This window comes from Lolium perenne, chromosome 5 (assembly GCF_019359855.2).
Source record: "Lolium perenne isolate Kyuss_39 chromosome 5, Kyuss_2.0, whole genome shotgun sequence".
Classification (NCBI taxonomy): Eukaryota; Viridiplantae; Streptophyta; class Magnoliopsida; order Poales; family Poaceae; genus Lolium; species Lolium perenne.
Genome location: NC_067248.2, coordinates 232701446 through 232713949, shown reverse-complemented (window position 1 = coordinate 232713949; position 12504 = coordinate 232701446). Strand labels below are relative to the sequence as shown.

General features: G+C 41.8%; 2 long non-coding RNA genes across 4 annotated transcripts; both read right to left on the bottom strand.

Moving 5' to 3' along the window:
• Nucleotides 1–559: 559 nt before the first annotated feature.
• On the bottom strand, nucleotides 560–3726 carry LOC127302253 (uncharacterized). 3 transcript variants are annotated; one of them, XR_011745668.1, is made up of 7 exons: nucleotides 3673–3726; nucleotides 3195–3238; nucleotides 2975–3068; nucleotides 1586–2144; nucleotides 1199–1309; nucleotides 1005–1100; nucleotides 561–902 (listed from the first exon to the last, which is right to left on the bottom strand). It is a non-coding gene; the product is annotated as an uncharacterized lncRNA (long non-coding RNA). The 3 variants fall into 3 exon arrangements; XR_011745667.1 differs by having other exon boundaries at nucleotides 560–1100; XR_007852753.2 differs by lacking the exon at nucleotides 1199–1309 and having other exon boundaries at nucleotides 560–1100.
• Nucleotides 3727–3731: 5 nt separating this feature from the next.
• Nucleotides 3732–10618, bottom strand: LOC127302252 (uncharacterized). Its single transcript, XR_011745663.1, has 9 exons — nucleotides 10229–10618; nucleotides 9465–9547; nucleotides 8973–9122; nucleotides 6891–7027; nucleotides 6510–6578; nucleotides 5884–5969; nucleotides 5502–5601; nucleotides 5286–5341; nucleotides 3732–4519 (listed from the first exon to the last, which is right to left on the bottom strand). It is a non-coding gene; the product is annotated as an uncharacterized lncRNA (long non-coding RNA).
• Between the last annotated feature and the right edge of the window lie 1886 nt (nucleotides 10619–12504).

Here is a 12504-nt window from a genome sequence, read left to right as displayed (position 1 = left end):
GTATCGGGCCTTGAACTATGGACGATAAAAGCCAAGTAATTATGTGATCCCATCGATCCCTGCGGCAGGTACGCCATACTCTTCATACAGTGAAGGTAATTAAGGTGATCACGACTCTTCAATCAGAATGCATGCATGCACCTATTCTTCCGGATCTACAAGCAGCACAAGATTTTTTTTACCTACAAACCGCTTTAACAACCCGGAATAAATGCTTTGACTTTTTTGTCTCCTGTTTTCACGAGATAGGAGAATCCTTTCTCCCATGACCAAACCAACAGTTCGCCAGCACAAAATGGCTTGCCCGATGCACATACAGGGCTTGCCGCAAACTAGACGTTGAATCTATCAGGATTTTCCTAAACAAGCAGATTACTCGTTTTGATGACGGTTGGGAACCATAGGTAGATGATGCTTCAATTGTTTTTTATTTTTTATTTGACCATGCTAGCTAGAAAAGGTAATCATACACAACATCTAGATATACATAAGCACACTCGGTTCATCTGATTAAATAAACAAATCTTGCTGAATATTGCAAGAGGTAAGGTGTTCACCATCATCAAATGTAGGGTCTCGAACAAGATATGATAGTTGATATGATAACAACTTCACTAATCATAACACAATAGCCTTGCGCACATAATTGCTCTAGCAAAACATAGTTGCAATTCCTAAGCAGCAGAATAAGAAACCATCTAATATTACAAATCACTAAAGCTGAAGAGGAACACATTATTCATCTTGACAAACAAACAAAAAGAATGTTGCTTCAACACCTTTCCACATGCCAAAATATTGGAGTACTGACTTATACAAAGGAGGAACAACCCAAATTTGCACATTTTAATCCTCAAACCTCCATGGCAAGTTCTTCTGTCACTTCACTTGGTCTTCCAGGGCTGAAATAACCACTTCATATACATTGTTCGGTAAACATAAATCGAGTACTCGTCCAAGTTGGTAGCTGCACAACTAATGGGTACATCACGACAACACCATACCTCAAATGAGGTTTTGCAGTGGCACAAAAATCAACCCATCTTCGCCTACAATCTCTTGCTAGTCTCGTCCACTAACATAAGAGAGGACTGCATCACCTGGATGCGAAAAAAATAAAGAACGAGATTGATCAGAAGAAGGCCACAACACGGGGCTCGCATGACACATGAGCATTTGAGGTAATTAAAGTAGGCACCATGCGTGAGAAGAATCGATGGAAACATCCGCCCAGGAAAAAGGTCCCCAATTCCAGCACAATGACCAAGCCCGCGACATACACTCCAAGTCCGTACCAATAGTAAGAACACTGGGTAAAGAAAAATCCCAACAAGTAGAGGTAGGCCCATGAAATATGCCGATTTGGAACAAGCATATTAACTGCCAACAGCAAGCATGAAACAAAAATGCTAATGCCAGCCTGAACCTAGCTAGACCAACGCGACACAGAACACACATCTAGCTACCACTCTGAATCTTTCCATGACAACGACAAGATACAACATGATATCATGCACATCATGTATAAAACGACTGCATGTTAAGCAGTGACTTCAAAATCACAACATTAAGCACAAGAGACTACCCCATAGCAGACCGCAGCTCCACGCACTTGTGGAATGCCCTCTGCAGGTTCTCGACGAGGTCGCTACATAAGACAAAGACCAAGTGGAGTACATCATCAACAAAGCAGTTGTTAACCAATCAGAATGCGTTCTTTTTACAACATCAGAAATCAGTGAACAATCAAAGAGTTTGGTTGCAGCATCAGCTGCTAGCTGTGAAAATTAAAACGGCCAAGCCATGGATTTGTGAACTTAATTGAAATCAGAACCCTCGTATGCAATCATCTCCTCCAAGTCGTTCCTAACCGGCTGCCTAACGGGCAAGGTGTCGATCGTGATCTCGTCGGGTAGGCGATGCAGGTGAACTCGAGGCTTGGGACGTCATTCTTGGAGACTGTGACTCTGAGGAGAATGCTGGACTTTGTGGGGCATTCCCGCCATCTTCCTGGTCATCGTCTTTCTCTTTGTCGTCCTTGTCCTTCCGCCTAACATCCAGTGATTAGGCTCAGCATGGAAACCAGAATTGTGCCACTTCTTGTCGGTGTGTTTGAAAGGGAAATTCTTTGGGATCTCCTCAACCTGTTTAAGATGGATAAAAGAGATTGAGAAAATATTTCGAAAATACTAGCATGAACAGTACAATTGATCAAAAAAATTCTACCGAAGTTACCAACAACTCGACACTCCTCAAATCAACAAGCAACTTTCTCAAAGTAAATTTGGAAGTAAGAAAGTGTGACAAGCTAGGAAAGGCAACCCAATTATTTTCATACTCTCATATTTTCTCTCTAAGAATGAGAGTGCACTATTTTACACTAAATCATGCCAAGTTAATGGATTAAACATCAATTGACAACAAATTCCTCAGTTTCCTACACCTTTAAGGACTTGAAGTTTACATTGTTGCATCACGATCACTTTACAAGACTAGAAAAAACAATGCTTAAGCAAGAGGAGTGAATTACAAAACCAATAACCCACCACTAAGAAGTCTATAGCAACTGCAGAATCATACACACCTAAAGTGAAATCTATCGTGACAATAAAAAAACTGCAGTTTCATGACATGTGACTTCAGTTGTTTGAATTTACTTTAATCAAAACAGAAATATGCTATCCCTATATGCATCTTCAGCACAGAGAAACACGTTATACGTCTTAAGAGGAAAAAAACGGCTTCAGCACCTTTCCACATGCCAAAGTATGAGTATTGAATTATACATAGGAGAAAGAACCCAAATTTGCACATTTTAATCCTAACAACCCCATGGAAAGTTCTGCTATCACTTCACTTGGTCTTCCAGGGTTGAAATAACCAATTCATATACATTGGGTCGGTAAACGTAAGTCGAGTACTCGTCCAAGATAGTAGCTGCAAAACTGATGGGCACATCACATCAACACTAGACCTCAAATGGGGTTTTGCAGTGGCACAAATCAAACCATATTCGCCTACAATCTCTTGCCAGTCTCGTCCACTAACATAAGAGATGACTGTAGCACCTACATGCGAAAAAAAATCATAATGAGATTGATCAGAAGAATACCACAACACGGGGCTCGCATCGACACATGAGCATTTGAGGTAATTAAATTAGGCACCAATCAAAACCAAATTAGTCACTACACCTTTGAGAAGGACTTGAAGTTTACATTGATGCATCACGATCAGTCTACATGACCAGACAAAACAATGATTAAGCGAGAGGGGCGAATTATAAAAACTAATGACCCACCACTAAGTAGTTTATAGCAACTACAGAATCATCAACAACAGAAGTGAAGTCCGCCATGAAAATAAAAAAAATTGAATGACACGTGTCTTCAATCATTTTAATTTACTTTAATTAAAATAGGAATATGATAGTATCACTTTATGCATCTTCAGCACAAATTTCAACTGCCCTACGCCTACAATAAGCATATGGACAAAACTTAAGTCGATTATATATGCAAAAATAACGTCACTTCTCTATGCCAAGTTTGAACCTGGCAAAAATATACACATTCATCGGCTCAATTTGAGAGGAACTCGGTACAACCACAACTAGATGACCGTGGCATCACACAACACAGACAAGATAAAGGAGTGGAACAAGAAACTTACAAAAAAAGCCATGTAGTCAAAGAACGAGGCCACCCTCTAGTCATGCATCAGAAACGGTCCAAGAATCAAGGAGAACTAGGAATAAAATCAAACAGTGCCAGAACAAGGGATGAGCACATCAGCCAAGTACAGTCGCAATAACTACAGAACTCGTATATGAGGAATCAATTGTATCCAGGGACAATGGTAGATCAGGTTGTTCCAAGCTAAATGTTTCCTCATGCATTACACAGTAAAGTCACATTAAAAAATAGGCAACAAAACGGAAAACCAAACAGATATAGCAAGCCAAATCAGTTTCTCAACTTATAAGTTGCAGATAGATACTGTTGTTCAAGATACAAAATCATTGCGGATTAAGGAAGGGACAAGAACACATTATATCTACAACAAGATTCTTATCTGAAAAGCAAGATATATAGTTGCAGCAAACCAATTATACAGTGATCTAAATCAATCAAATATCAAAACCACACAATACCAAACAGTATTATTCACAACTAAATGGCAGCATTTTCAGGCCTACAACACAAAATCATCTATCAATAGAAAATACAAGCACCGGGACAATAACCATGCCCAGATGTTGACATCTTCACTTAGAAAATAGGTGGCCATTGATCATCATCACCATAATTCAAATACAGGTCATCACAGAGCAGATGCGAACCAGAGATCGAAAGGGTAAACTAGTAGCTCACTGGAGAAGTTGTAGACGAGGCCGAGCATCATCACCACCACTGTTGCGGCATGATGAACTCGTCACACACATTGATGACCTCGAATCCCACTGTTCGAGAAGACAAGCTATTTGATAACAAAGACCATCGCGTGTCTCAAAACTGATCTGCAATGGAATACCATCCATGTCAGTGTAGCAAAAACAGTACTACACATCAAACAAAGTTAAGGAAACGAGCGAAGCCCATAAACACTTTAATTGTATTGTCATTAATCTCATCTACTGGCTAGCACTACCAATACGTAAAGCACACAACCGACATAGGAGCTCAACACAAAATCGACAAGATCTACTATGTTAAAACCAACAACAATATCATAAGCGACAGTGTTGCAGATGCACATCTTCAGTTCAAGCAAAATTGAAGACCTCAAATATTGCACGCCATATAAATTGCATCATTGACAACACATTCCAGTATAAGAAAAGCTCCACAAATAGTTCAACGGCCATGGCCAGACACAGGGCATCTCAGTTCTCAGAACAAGACATCAAAGAAAAAATGATAGCAGCATGTGTCTAAGAGAAAGAAAGATCTATTTGTAGTATGGAATGGACTAAATAGTAATGACACATGCCATTCATATTTTCTGCCCAGCTTAAGCGTGGTTTGCAGGAAATTTTTGACACCTTAGCATTACAAGGAAAGACATGAAATTCCTCAAATGGTAGGTGTTGTTGGGGATCTACAGGGAGGGATATGATGCATGCCATTCATATTTTCTGCCCAGCTTAAGCATGGTTTGCAGGAAAGTTCCAACACCTTAGCATTACAGGGAAAGACATGAAATTCCTCTAATGGTAGGTGTTGTTGGGATCTACGAGTCTTGTACATGTAAAAAGAGGGGGGGGGGGGATAGGTGGAGCTGACCAAACTCAGAGAGGAACCGACCATCAACACCATCATTTGCAGCTTTGGTCATCAGCCTGCAGAATTTCAAGAACATTTAATATATGTTCAATTACCAATTATGGAATAACTAAGTGCATGGATTGCAGAAGCATCATCATAATCAGTACACCATATAGTCGGGTTGAAAAATAAGTATTAAGAAACAAATGGACTGCTCACGGAAAATGTGATTACCTAGGACAATACCCTCCTTAACAACAGCTCTTCCAGCATTTCGAGCATTTGTGACCCTATCTTTTTTCTCACCAACTTAAACTTCACTAGCTCCACCAATCTACAATATAAGTGTGTATGTTGGGAAGACAGAAGAACATAGAAAAAATGGACTTGACAGTTCAACCATACTTCAAAACTAACAAATCTTGAGGACAGCAACACCTCGAGATAACTTTTCTGAATGCTCTTGAGACTTTTCTTTGTCAAAAAATGGGGGTGTAAGCTATCAAGGAAATCCACACATAAAAGGATGTAACTTGTACTGAAACAGCAACTTGAGAATGATATCCATGTTGTCTTAACTTAAGCTCATAGTCAATATGATGATTCTAATGAGTACCTCTCTTCTATATGTAGCTTGCCTCCTCCACCATCTTATGAGTACCTCTCTTCTATATGCATAAATCTACCCCCAGCAGGACATGCCTGGCCAGCAACAAGAGCTATCACCAAGCTAGTAATAGAACTGGTAGGCATAAATACAACTAACATCATGTATCATAGTTGAATACAAACCTACATGTCATGCAAACATGCAGGAGCCAAACAGAAACCAAAAATCGCTGATATGCATCATCAACTAATTAACTGGTATCCGATTGAATCACCCTAACCATAAAAAAAGTAGAGCAAACCGCCGCGGTAACACCAGATTGAACATGAAAACACACAGGTACACCAAGAATATTCTAACTCAAATGACGTTCACAAGCACACATTCATGATTCATCAATATCATGGTATAATTGCTGGCATAACACGAGAGAGGCCGCGCGACGAATTGAGATATACCAGATCGTAATCATGAGGATGCAAAGCTTCATGGAGTCGTTAGAGGGCGAGGAGCAAGATAGGTGTCTAACATATGCAAACAAATGCCAGGGGGTACCATCAGCTAAGGCTACATGGGAGGGGAGGAGCTGGGGTCTTCAGCTACGAGACCTCAAAACTGGAGTGGAAGAGTACCTGCTGCGGCACATGCGAAGTAGAGAGTTTCAGGTGCATCCTCAAGGAGCTACATCGGAGAGCCAAACCCTGCATGTAGCAATAGTATTATGTCAGCGCGTGTTTATGTCCGTAGCTCCGATGTGTCACATAAGAACAAATATATACATGAGAATCCAAGAAAAAATCCAATGAAGATATTCTTTAAATAAAAAATTGAATAATGCTGGAATGTATGTCAGTATATGATCCTTGCAATTCGTGTGAACAATATATATGTGAGGGAAATGCTCCCTTGAGACCTCTCTGGTTCATCTAACGTAGCAAAATATATCCTAAAACCTAGAAATGATTCATGACAAGTCGGTACCAAAGAAAGACATTGGCTATCATTAATATTACCTGGTGGAAGGCTTGAACTAAACAAGCATCACGGTCCAGTTGTCCCTCCACCATCTCCCGGAAGACACCTACTTTTGCTCCCGGAAGACCACCACAAGGAGCTTAGGGAGATCGGTGTTGATGTCATTCAACGTTTTCTGCACAGGGCGCAAGCACGAGCATGAATACTATGAGCAAAGAAAATAGGATTATTTGCCTACATAACATTCTACGCATGAGGAAAATACTATACGTTTTGAACCAGGAAACGTACAAGTTTCCAATAGGCACGGTCAAGATAGATTGTGTAAGTTTTCTTTTCTCCTCTTAATAGTAATGTGAAAATTACTCTCAACAGTTAATCTGTAAATTGTATTATTGTTTTACCAAAAAATAACTCGTATTAATAATATATTATACTCTTGCTGCAATAGAGAACAAAACATAGCACCATCAGTAAAAGGCCGCTTTCAATGGCAAGAAAACTATTTTCACCTAGCATGAAAGCAACAACGTTAACTTCAGTATTTGACCATAGCAAGTGTAGATTTCCCGGCCAATTAAGAGCAATTTATTTCGACTTAGCAGGTGTACTATGTCAAAATAACCCTAACTGGGCTATCATTTAACATGTGTGTACCAATATTTTATAGTTATTAAATTTAGATTTAAATATCACTGCAACATAGATTCTATCAATCTAATCTCTTAGATCAGGCTGATCAAAACTCAATTTAATGGAGTGGGGATGGCCTATTACTTCCAAAACACATCCATTTCATCAAGCATGAAAAACGTATGACAATATTAACTCACAAACAACACCAGCTTACTTGAGTCCCCGCAAGATACTACGCCATCTACGTAAACTTGTTATGTTGAATGCTTACTCGATCAATTGACTAACTTAATGAAAGATAATAGTACAATTTACCTAATGCCAATTTAGAGGTCAATTCGCATAAGATTCTAATCTACACTTAAAAGTAAATATCACAAGGCCCAAATTTTTATATGATCAGAATCAACAAAATCATGCCAAGGATTCGAAAAATGTGAGTACATCACATGGCAAATGATCATATTAAAACTGAACTTCATAACGAACGCAGGTTCAAGAAACAAGTGATCATATTTAGACACAACATTGCATCTATGAACGCTTAAAGTCATACAGCTAATTGCAAAATTCAGACCAGCATTAATCCTAGACGGGCTAGTTTTCACTGCAGCTATTGAGATGTCAATGCGTCAGAAAAAGATCGAATAGTAGAGAACAATATCCAACGGAACCAGTCACGAAACAAAAATGATGGCTAGCTTTACATGAATAATAAAGTGCCCGGTCCCCGTTGTCTCAAAGACTGAAGCCTGAAGCTAGCATTTTGAAAAGGTCAACTAGAACAAAACAAATTACAGTCATATCAGGTTCAATTACACAGAGAACATTTTCTAATTGTAAACTAGAAAAGTAACATAACTAGCAATGTGAATTGGGCGCCATATCAGGTTCAATTATATAGACAAGGGGCAGTGCACAAGAATCCAATCAGACTATATATATAGTCAGGCTCCATTCAGTTACATCAATGACACAAGCTAACTACAACGGTATTCAAAGAGACCAAAGGTTTCCTTCTTCGCATGAGTCGACAAGCTTGACAAGGTCACAATTCACACATACTTCCTCTACTGCAGAAAGAAACGTGATTCAACTGCAATGCTGAGCCAAAGAGAGATCTTAAGAGTTGATAGATAAAGTTAACAAGAATGGATCAGAAAAAAAACCACACTTAGAAGAGGGTTATGAGCGTTTTAAAGAACATAAATCATGGTTTGAGAAACTATGCTAGCAAACACATATCTCTAGAAATTCAAAAAGCTCTGAGTACAAAACTAAAATTTCCCACTACCACATAGAAGTAGTACCGCACGGTGCAACAAGCACTGCCAACACACAGTTTAACAGATGAACCCTTTCAGAATTCAAGATGGACAATTCAATGCAAGATTCAGTTAAGTATGCCTGCATATTCAATGATTAATATCAAGATGTCAAACCTATTTAACAACAAGTTTGTTAGAAGAATCAAAATCACCTACAAGGGTTCTCCATTCGTCGTGTTCGCGTACCGAGCCCTCTTCCAGGCCATTGCTTACGAGAAGTGCCCATCCGCTAATCCGGCACACACCTCTCACCCAATTTATCATCCATCTTCCTCTTCGTCACCACACGTTGCTGCCATGCTCCCTCTATGATGAAAGGTGTTGCACAAAAATTCAGTCAGTACACAACCAACTGGATACAAGGCACATGGTATGATGATTAACTCTCAGGGGCAGCAACCAAACACAGTAAATGGCACCATCAACTAACACAGTGTAAAATATGGACATGTGCTATTATGTTGTGCAAACATGTACATACATCAAGACTTGCCTACCATTTCACAAAAATTTCCCGGCAACATTTTTTTTACGGAACTCTTACTATTTCTTAGCCTATTCCTTGCATTTGGCAAGGAACAAAAGGCGGATCACCATCTGTAGCAACCATACATGGCAAACCGGAAGGGTTAGAGATAGTGGGATTACCTCGTCGCTGTAGTTGCCATCAAGCAACATGACACGAGGACGCTGGCATCCTCTTCGGCGACACCAGCAGCAGCCCGCATCAGCTGCCAATGTCAATGCCAAGACAAAAAAAAACAGGTTACGGTAGGAAGAGCAAGAAGCCACGTCCAAGGGTAGCTGCAGCACATTAGTTATCAAACCTTAGTGAAAACTGAAAACAGATATGACTAGTAATAGCTTCAGACAAGATAGAAGTTTCATCTCTGGATGAGCGTGATGTAAGCAAAAAAAAAATCAAATTAATCTGATGCCTATGCAGACCAAGTTTTCAATTAAGTTAAATAGATATCCCGACCCATATTTCATCAATAGGGGAAAAAAGCAACAAACATAAACTATGCGTGCAATCAGGAGTCCAAGACGTACTTCAATCCCTTGGTAATCAAAAAAAAAAAAAACTTCACTTCAAACTTGAAGCTATGTACAAGTAAGAATCTGAATGCAAAAAATGAATCTTTTCGGGGGCGACTAAAACGACACAGGTTAGAGTTTTTTGCTGCAAATTCGTGGCCTAATTCAAGTAATCGCCTGCAGGCCGTACAGGACCAAACCCTAACACCATGGCACAAGAGAATTATGCATAATTTACGCTGCTACCAAATTCATTCAACATGATAAAAAAAAAAGCGGAAATGATAGACTTGCGGATAAAAAAAGATACAACTGAATTTTAAAGGAATGCCAGTCGATGAGTATGAGGAGGAGAGGGAGCTCACGAGCAACACCTGTTTGGGGAAGCAGCGGACGAAGTGGTGGTCGGCCTGAGGAGCAGCAGTTCGGGTTCTTGGCAAGCGTCGGCATCAGCACCTCAGGAAGGTGACCATCGGCCTCCTGTCGCCATTCCTGCGCCGCTCCCGCCGGCAAGAGGAACGGTCGCGTCACCCAGGTCGTCCCCGACGGCGAGGCACCAGGTCAGCCCATGGAGTTCCACGGCTCGGTCCGCCACCACCAGGTCTCCTCCTCCGTGGGGCGCTGCAGGAGAGGAGGCGAGGAGGCGTCGGTTCGATTTGAGTCCATGGCGTTGTTGCCGGAGGTCGAAGCGAAGGACGGCGGTGGGGGAAGCCTGCGCCGGCGGGTCGACCTGCTGCGGGAAGGAATGGGGTGGACTTGGAGTGGATGCTGAGGGCCGTGCCGGAGCTTGAAGTTGAAGGGGAGGGCGGCGGCACAGGTAGAGCTTGGCATCAGGGAGATTGGATTTTAGGGTCGCGCCATGGAGAGTTGAGATCAGATTTTAAGGGAAAGAAGTCCATATCTATATCTATATCTATACCTACTAATAAAGGAAGCAAGGTTTCTCCCCTAATTTTTCGTCCGTTTTTGACTCACCCCCGTTTTTCAAACTTAATTTCAAAGATTGCCACCGTCCGTTTTTGACTCACCCCCGTTTTTCAAACTTAATTTCAAAGATTGCCACCGCATATAGTAATAAGACGGTCCGGACGTACGGAAAAAAAGAAGCCAAGGTCGGCCGCTGTGGCTTCCTTTGCCCGTCGCCTGTGTGCGTTCCGTCACGTCGACGCCTTGGTCATTCTATGTTGATGGGCCTTCGTCGCTGAGCGTGGCGCGGCCCGTATCCCCTAGGCCGTAGGCCAGCGACTCTAATTAAACGGACGAATTGATTGCCCCGCGTGGTGCTTAAATGGAAAGGGTACGGCTTGACAGTATGCTAGCTGCATGGTGCATGATTCACGGAAAGGAATTTGAATTTTTCCCCGCATGCATGGTGGTGTAAACTTGATAGCTGGCGGTTGCGCATGTATGGTGAGAGACGGTCTCAACTCTCACGCGCGAATGGATGGAAGCGAAGCGACACGACACGCTCGGCAGAGATCGACTTGGGCTGGTCCGCCTAAGAGAGCTGGTCTTTTTCTTCTTACCTTTATTTTTTTACTGTTTTTCAGTAGAATATATTTATATTTAAAAAATACAACATACACATAATATTGTCAACCCTATATTAAAATAGCAAAAGAAATGGGGCTTGCAGATATTTTTTAGGATTTAGCAAGAGCATGAAAAAAAATGCAATGTGACGATGCCATGATATTACGATGATGTGCATTTCCGCGATGTTTTTCTCCATCCTGTTACAACATAATTACTATTTATGCTAGAAAGTAGTTTGTTGGATATAATGTGGCCATAACAATACATGGGATTTATGATTTAATAAAAATACATGGTTTACTCCGTATTTACTCCGTAGATTTGATATAGTGTGGCCATAATAATAGATAGGTTAACTAAAGACTCAATGTATTTACTGTGTAGATTTGATCGACACACGGGCATAAACATATTAAAGGTTACCTTTTATTTTGTTAAGACGCCGTAGCAACGCACGGGTTTTGTGCTAGTAACCCCCTATGTATGAGGTTTGGGACGTTAGAGCATCTCCAGTCGCGTCCCCCAAACCGTCCCCCAAACCGTCCCCCAAACCGTGCCGGATTGAGCGTTTGGGGGACGTATTTCGTTCGTGCCGCGTTTGGGGGACGTCGCTCCCCAGTCGCGTCCCCCAAACAAAATTTCGCAAATTTTAAACTTAACTAGATTCGATTAGATTCGTCCAAACTTACATAGATTCGAACGAAATTTGACTAACTTTAAAACTAAACCTAATCTAGAACCACTTGCGGCGGCCGGAGGCGTCGTAGTACTGCTGGAAGTTGTACATCTCGTCGGTGACGACCTCCTGCTTGACGCGCTCGTCGACGGGCTCGTCCACGGGCTCGTCCTTCACCAAGCCGCTTGGTCCTACCTCGCCGTCGTCGGTGAGGTCCACCAGCGGCTTGCCGGAGTCGCGGATGGACATGGCGATCGCCGCGTCCAGGTCGCCCCTCCAGGCGTCCTTGTCGTCCATGGACGCCAAGAACGCCGCCCGCAGCCACAGGCGATCCTCGGGGTCGTCGGCTGGCGGCGATGAGCCGCCGCCGCTCGTACTCCGCCAGCAGCGCCGCCTGCGACGCTTCCTCCGGCTCCTCCTTCACCTCCGGCTTCGGGA